The 7,548-nt window shown below is 37.7% G+C and overlaps 1 long non-coding RNA gene across 1 annotated transcript; it reads right to left on the bottom strand.

The window, feature by feature from the left end:
- Positions 1 to 2,625: 2,625 nt before the first annotated feature.
- Positions 2,626 to 7,168, bottom strand: LOC112554164. The gene is made up of 3 exons (XR_003097212.1): positions 7,154 to 7,168; positions 6,850 to 7,027; positions 2,626 to 2,677 (listed from the first exon to the last, which is right to left on the bottom strand). It is a non-coding gene; the product is annotated as an uncharacterized LOC112554164 (long non-coding RNA).
- Positions 7,169 to 7,548: the final 380 nt, after the last annotated feature.

Here is a 7,548-nt window from a genome sequence, read left to right as displayed (position 1 = left end):
AACAAGGCATAAAATTATTATTCTGCAACATTTTCAATGGATCATGTTTTATATAAAAAATAACATATCATCTCATGTATCTATATACATCAAAGACTATAGTTATCAAAGAGTTTCCATAAACTGGAAGCAGAAAATAACCTCTGAAATCATTTTTTCATAGTACCTATTTTGACCTCACAGAAATTTTTTAAAAGAAATGAACATCTTCTGCAAAGCAGTCATGTTCCTCAAGGTAAAGAAATTCAATTTAAACCACCTGTTAAGCGATCTGTGATAATAGCGCACTGAAAGCATTCAGTATTAACAATCCGTTTGCACTTTCTGCCATGACCGTTTTTGTCATTTAAATACTTTCTTAAACCCTCTCTACTAATGTCACAGGTGTACTTAGAAAACAGATATATTATAAAGGATAAAATCTGCGGGACAGCCTCCTATAGGCGCTCAACTGCAACAATGACCATTCCGCGACGACTTCAGCAAATTCTTGTCCTCTTGATATTCAGCTTTTCATAAATACATCCCAGCTCAGTTGAAGAACCCTCTTTCAGCTATGTGCGAGCGTTGACCTTGTAATTCCAGCGATTAAGATGGACTAGCGGTGAAAGATGTTATACCAATATATAATATTCTGATAAATGGGATTTGTGTTCTCACAGCAACACATTATTTTTCTGTTCTAGTCTATGATCAATTTTTTTAAACTTCACTGGTTTTTCATTTCCTTTCATTACATCATTCGAATCTTTAGTCTATCGCATTGATGCATTTAATTGCATCATACGAGTTCCTCATGAAGGTCCTAGAAAATGACACGCAATACCATCAGTCACATCTTCCTGCTTTAACATATATGCGTTAACACTACGGATAAATTGTGTAAAAACTATCTACGCATTTACATAAATTACAAGATATCTACATAGCAACAAAGAACTGTGGTTGAGAAGTTGGTCTTCAGATACCTAGCTGTGCTGGATTTCTGGACTGATACCGTCCTCCAATGGATTTTGTGCCAAGCTAGGACCCAACATTCCAAGCCACATCCATCCCTAGACCTCCTCTCATGTCCATGGCCACTACCACACCACCACCTCCTCCTCCTCCTCCTCCCAACCAGTGCCTATGACCTATCTGCTCTGGAACATCTCCTGTCCTTATCACGTTCCTGGATACAAAATATGCATTAGTTTTCCAGCATTGTCATATTAATTTCATGTACATTTAATTCTAAATCAGGTACTGCATCAATTTATTGTACTTTCCTTAAGGTTGTTTCTTTTCTCTGTGTGTCAAATCTGAGTACAACATGGAAACAAACTATGCATATCTGTATGTGATTTCCAACAAATCTACAAAGATCTTTTTCAAGTTTACCAAGCGAATGGACTGTAAACGGAGACAGCTTAAAGCATATCACTAACAACTAAATTCTTAACTAGCCTGAAAGAATTACATTACGATAATTGAACGAAGACATTCCCACCTCATGCACAACAAGGTATCTGTCATGGACTTTATAACTGGTGCATAGTTTCACATAGCCTCCTGCTGCATCTCTGTCTTGAATCGATGACGCTATGAAAACATAAAACACAAATAGCTTTTTAAAACATTTCTTAACTTCATCATCAAGTACTTGCCTACATCTTTTAGACACTAGAATATCTCTGCTTCTACATAAATTAATTTGTATAAATAATTACCTGCATTAATATAATGCTTTATCATTGATAATCTAACTCATTACAGCTTATATATAAATCTCTCTTATTACATTGATTCGTCCAATGTGAATAAAGACATTTCTAGGGGCTTGTTGCCAAAGCATTTTCAAAATACCAGATGCAGCGCTGAACTAAAATTTTGAATATAATAAGCAGGCCATGCAATGCTGTTAACAGCTGGGTTGCAGTTTAGTGTAATCTCAGTTCTTCTAAAAATCTATAGTATACTTCATCAGCATAAGCAAAACTTACGCCATTCCTCTAGGTTTTCCATTTCCCTTCTATCATCTCAACATATGCAACATCTCCCACTGCAAAAATAAATCAACGGGATAGATATTTATTTTTAGTAATTCTCATATCCAGTGCAAACAATAAAATTCATTTGGTTAGGATTTCTGAATAAGGTACATTTCCTATAAGAGTACGAAAATTTAACTTGCTCCAACAACTTATAGTTATACAGATACTGATAAATTTGCATCCATTCTGCAGAAACATCTTACTTCTCATTTGTAACAGCAGCTAATGACTGGACAAATGTGACAATTGTTATAAACATCTGTAAGTCACTACATAAAGATGAATACTGCGAGTTTTAGTTATATTTTTTATAAATCATCCATTGTATCTTATAAACTGTCAATCTCTCAACTTTGAAGAATACAAAAATTTAAAAAATCCCATGACTATGGAAGAGTAAACAGATCGTGAAGAACAAAACTTTTTACCTTCTTCCTACGGAACAAATCTTGATATCCTGGCCATTTCGTTCAATATGCATGTTCTTAGACCACCACCCTTTGTGAATTTACGTTCACAAAGCATCGTTTTCTCGTGATCTTCATCGCCTTGGCGGATCTGGATCTTGATCTGGATCTCGAGATCTAGAATCTGACCTTGACCTCCTAGGTGATCTTGATCGTGAATGTTTCTTTTCACGCTTGCTGTTAATACAAAAGTGGTAACTAAACATCTGGTATTGTTTGCATATTACTGCAAACACTTACAATATAATACAAAAAATCTGTTTAATCCTCTCAAGAATTATTGCAAGCTTTAATACATATGCCTTAAGACATTCAATATGAGGACTGATGGATATAACATAACGAAGAAACAACACATTTAAAACTGTTTTCCCCCTTCTACCCATTCACCTACAACATTGCTTCATTTAGTCTCCCAGTGGATCAAAAATTTTTGTTAATTATTTTCCATGTTGCTGCCTTGGCTCTTCCTGGTAATTTGCCCACTTTTGTTATTCAAAGTCTTCATCGGGTCTGGTAGGTAATGTTGTTTCGTGCTTATTTGTGAGCATCGTGTTCTCGTTAAGCCGGTTCCGATGTCTATGGGTATTGAAAGTTTTTTTTTGGTTGTTCGTTCTTTGTCTTGCTTTCCAAATGGTTGTTTCGCCTTTGTGCGTTTCTTCTTCTCATGGAGGTGAATGGTAGTGAGTACATGGGCTTTTTCGTTACCTTTTTTTTTTAGCGGTCATTCTAGTCTTCTACCTAATTTCTTCTGACCCTACCTCTTTATTAGGTTTGTTTTTTTTTCTATTATTGCCTTCTTTGTATCTCCTTTTCTCTTACTTTTTCTTTTTCGTTCCTTTTTCTGTGCGCTTCAGTCTCCTTTTGAATTGTCATTCTTATTCTGGATTTTTGTGTGATGAGGCAATTTTCTCGCTTTAAGTCGATATCTAACCGAGCCAGAAGAAAAGTGTTTTCTCTCTTCTCAGCGGAGTACCGTGTGTTGGCGGTTCGTAGAAAGGTGGCGTGAGTGAACGTTTTTGCAACTGAACATACTGTCAGGTAGGACCTTGAAGTGTATTCTTCCATCAAATAAAAAGAAAATAGGAAAGATGAACAGCGAAATTACACAAACACGAAGACAATTGAATTTTAAAACTTTTTTATTTTTTTGATGCTTTCGTCTATCTGTTCACAACACACTGATGATGTTACTCTGGTAGTATCGACCACAAGTGTTCTAAAGGGGGAAGGTGTTTGAAACTGTGTGCAAATAAATTAAACGAGTTTCAGTGCAAAACATAATATTAGCACTAAAACGCCTTTCTCAGCCAGACTAGTACTTGCTGTAAATGGGTTCTGAGAAAAGTGAGGCGACAATGGCTTCTGGTCCTGAACATAGGTGTTTTCCTTACATCTTCTTACCTCATAAGAGGGGATAATAATAATTAATGACTTTCATTCATCCTGGACAAACAATTCACTACTGCAATAATAGTGCCCCCACACCCACGGTCTTTTCCCTCTTCTTATTACTAACCCTGGCGACGCCCCATTATCGCCCGGGCCTGGGAGGTCATATCCGGTGCTTGGTCTTCCTGGGTCGAGACAAAAACCGAAACTGGGCGGAGAAGACTTGTACAATCAAAAGGTTAGGACCCCAGTTTAGCACCCTGGTTTTGTTTGTATGTTCTCCTTGAGAGAAGAACAGACGAAGGAAAGGAGACAAGGCAAACAACCCAAATCAACACAAACCAAAAGGCAATGAATTTTTAAACTTAGTTTTATTCGTCTTGTTTAGTTTTTTTTTTATCCCATTGGTGACCCAATAAAACGGCACTGCATCTGGGTTTGGGTACAGTGTTTCTTAACTTTTTTGCACGACGCAATGGGCATGCACTTCACGCCTGTGCACAGCACCCATTCACCTTCAAACCGCCACCCATTCACCTTGAGCGATTTTCTATCCAGGTATAAAGAATGTACCTTGCGTACATTACGTCGCGATCATCCCCATTCAATATAAACAATTTTTTAATGCCAATTGGGACATGTGAATGAAATAATTTTTGAGAAACGGCTTCCACGGTTTTCTGCAGAGAGGTCGTTGACGTCTTGAAGCGCAGTCTGTCGCAGCTCACTTGCAGCAGAACAGTCCCTGTGGACGACGGATCAGTGTGATGACAGATGCAAGGCACGCTTGTCGGAAAATTCGTACCACACTGATATGTTACTCTAGGACTGTCGACTCACAAGGTTGTAAACCTCAGCACATCACCAAAGAGGAGACGAAGTTTTATTGTTGCTCTTTTCCCTCTCTTACTCGTGGTTTTCAAAAGGCAACAAACCACCCAGACCAAACTAACCAGCGGTGTATACACGTAAGTGCAGAGTGTGGTAAGAAAAGTGTAGTAGAAAGGCACACGGATTCATGAGATGGACATGACTTCATTTTTCCAGATTCAGAGTGTAAGAAACAAAGTATACATAGCACCTGGAAAAATAAAATAGCAATACTACAGTTGCGCTGTTCATTCTTCTTTCCTTTATATACAATATCTCAGTTTTGTTTGTGGAGTCCTAAGTTGCCTAACCCTGACAGTGTGTTCAGACAGAAGTCGTTTCGCCTCAGCGCTCAGACCTGCGGCTTAGTATACATGGTCTGTAAGGAAGACGTTTTATGGCCAGCTACCTCGCGGTGCCTGTGATGTCCACCGCCTTTTGTCGGTATAATTAAGACGACTGCCGCTGGCAGTCCGAACCGCGTGTACTCCTACCTTCCTCGCACGGGGCGATAACCACTTACTTCACTCAGGAGGGAGAGATATCGCCTTAAGTACAAAACTAGCCTACCTGAGTGTTCCAGTTATAAACAGATAGGTAGGTAGAACACTAATAAATATATTCTGTACTTCAGCACCTGAAACAACTGTTTAATTATAATCTAATTGTCAAAGTTGGCAATCTTGCACCTATAGCAGCAAGTCTTGCAAAACCTTGTTTCTACAACTAACATGCTGTGTCAAAGTTTCTTGCAATCATGAGCATGTAAACAATGCCCAATTCACAGCATGGTAGTCAGATTCCTTGTAAGATCTAAATTTATTCCAGCAGTGAAAGATTTAAAGGATTCAATGGTGGGTAGAGGCAGATATGGCAAATGAGTTCCATTATTTTGCAGCACAGTAACTACAATTCCATGACCATATGTTGTTGTTCTGGTGACAGAGATCAGTGACAGTATAGTCATCAGACAAAAAGAGTGGTCTGGCTGGAAAACGTAGGGAAGAGATGCTTACATTTTAACCCGACACTAGTTGCATTTCTGCCTGCAAATGTATGCTTTATGAGCAATTTAGTGCAGTTCACTCTGCAGTATGTATTGTACTATGTCTGCTGCAATGAGACCTGTCTTATAGTATTATTTTGCATGGGCTGTTTTACAATGAGAGGACTACTAAATAAAAATTTTCGCAGATATCTTCTTTAGCATGAATATTTCTTTAGAACGAAGTATATCATAAATGTTTAGCACTGAATGACATTACTGAATCTATATGAATTGCAGAATTTTGTTGCATTTCTTGGTTACAAAAACCAATATCTAGCACAAGCCAATCTTCAATCCTACTTGGACTGGAATCTGGAAAAAGGCATGTGGAGAAGGTTGTGAATGTGCATCCTGACGTGAAGTGGCAAATTCTTGTTGTTGCACTTGACACAAATGGCTACTACTTTCAAAACAGACTGAGTCCTGTAACTTTTGAAGAGATTTCTTATTTAGGGTTTGGGGGATTGTTACAAAACACCTCTTGGGTATCAGTTAGGAGAAACAGATTATATGATTCACAACTCTTTCCTGCTTCCCATTTCTGTCATGTCTGATGACTGTTAAAATATTTAATGTCTCCTCTTAAAATTAATTGAATAATGCTGGGTCGAGTTTTCACATTACTTTTAATAAATATCAAACTCTAGAATAATTTTATTATTTTTATAAGTGCTTGAGAATGTATGAAATGAACGCTAATGCATGATTTCGAACCAGTAGTATTAAAATAATGACGTTTCTGTGGTATTTGCGACCAGTAGCCAGTTTCATTCGATTTTCGAAAGTTCAAGTCAACTTTAACTTCAAGCAACTAATTTTGATATGACTATAAGTGAAACCATTTAGGTAATACATCCCCATAAACTAAAATAGACACTACCAAAAATGTTATTTTATCACAGTTTAAATAAAACCGATACGATTTTTCAATTTCTAAACGATCAGGGAAGTGCCAGGACAGCAATGAGCCGCCATTTTGCGAGCCGGTTCACGTGGAAAATAAAAAATGTGCCTCTACGGACAATCCTGTTAAATTTACCTTTTCGGCTTATCAGATTTGTCATTTTCTCCATTTTCTGATGCTGGCGCTGGTTCGGGTACTTGTTCTGGTTCGTCTTCTGCTGTAATTTCAACAGGCAGTTCCTCGGCTGTAATCTCTACGTCAGACATGACGCCTGCTTCGTATCCGTTGACGCGATAGACAATGGTGATGGAGACTTAAAAAATAGAACATTAAGTGATCGCACACAAAATTAATTATAATCTATTAATAGGAAAAAAACGATTTTCAGTTTAATTTTTTATGTTAAAATTTTTTAATGATCTAAGAGATAATTGCGTACTGCCAACCGTGACTGCGCACTAAAAACTGTAATGCCAACGGGCAGAGGCATTCTGGGGTAGTTAACGGGTACAAAATGAGTGCCACGCACGACCGCATAAACTTTAAGTACCTTAATGGACCTGCAGGTGATTGGGGTATTCTAGGGTTGTATTTTCTGGCATCGTTTAAAAATTAGGCCTGAAGGCTTATGGCGTCCTGTCCGTCCACTTGAGCAACATATCGCGATCTAAGATTATCATTAGTCAAATCTAATTTTTTAAAACTGAAGTTTTCTTATGTTACAAGCATGAAATCAGTTGGCATCCGACTGAAAGATGCAATACCGATCTGTGAAAAAAGAGAGAGGATATTTTCATTTTTTGGGAAGGAATGTTCTGACCTAAATATATGTAT

Source organism: Pomacea canaliculata, linkage group LG13 (assembly GCF_003073045.1).
Source record: "Pomacea canaliculata isolate SZHN2017 linkage group LG13, ASM307304v1, whole genome shotgun sequence".
Lineage (NCBI taxonomy): Eukaryota > Metazoa > Mollusca > Gastropoda > Architaenioglossa > Ampullariidae > Pomacea > Pomacea canaliculata.
The sequence above is the reverse complement of the archived record's forward strand: the minus strand, read 5'-3'. Positions and strand labels throughout refer to the sequence as shown.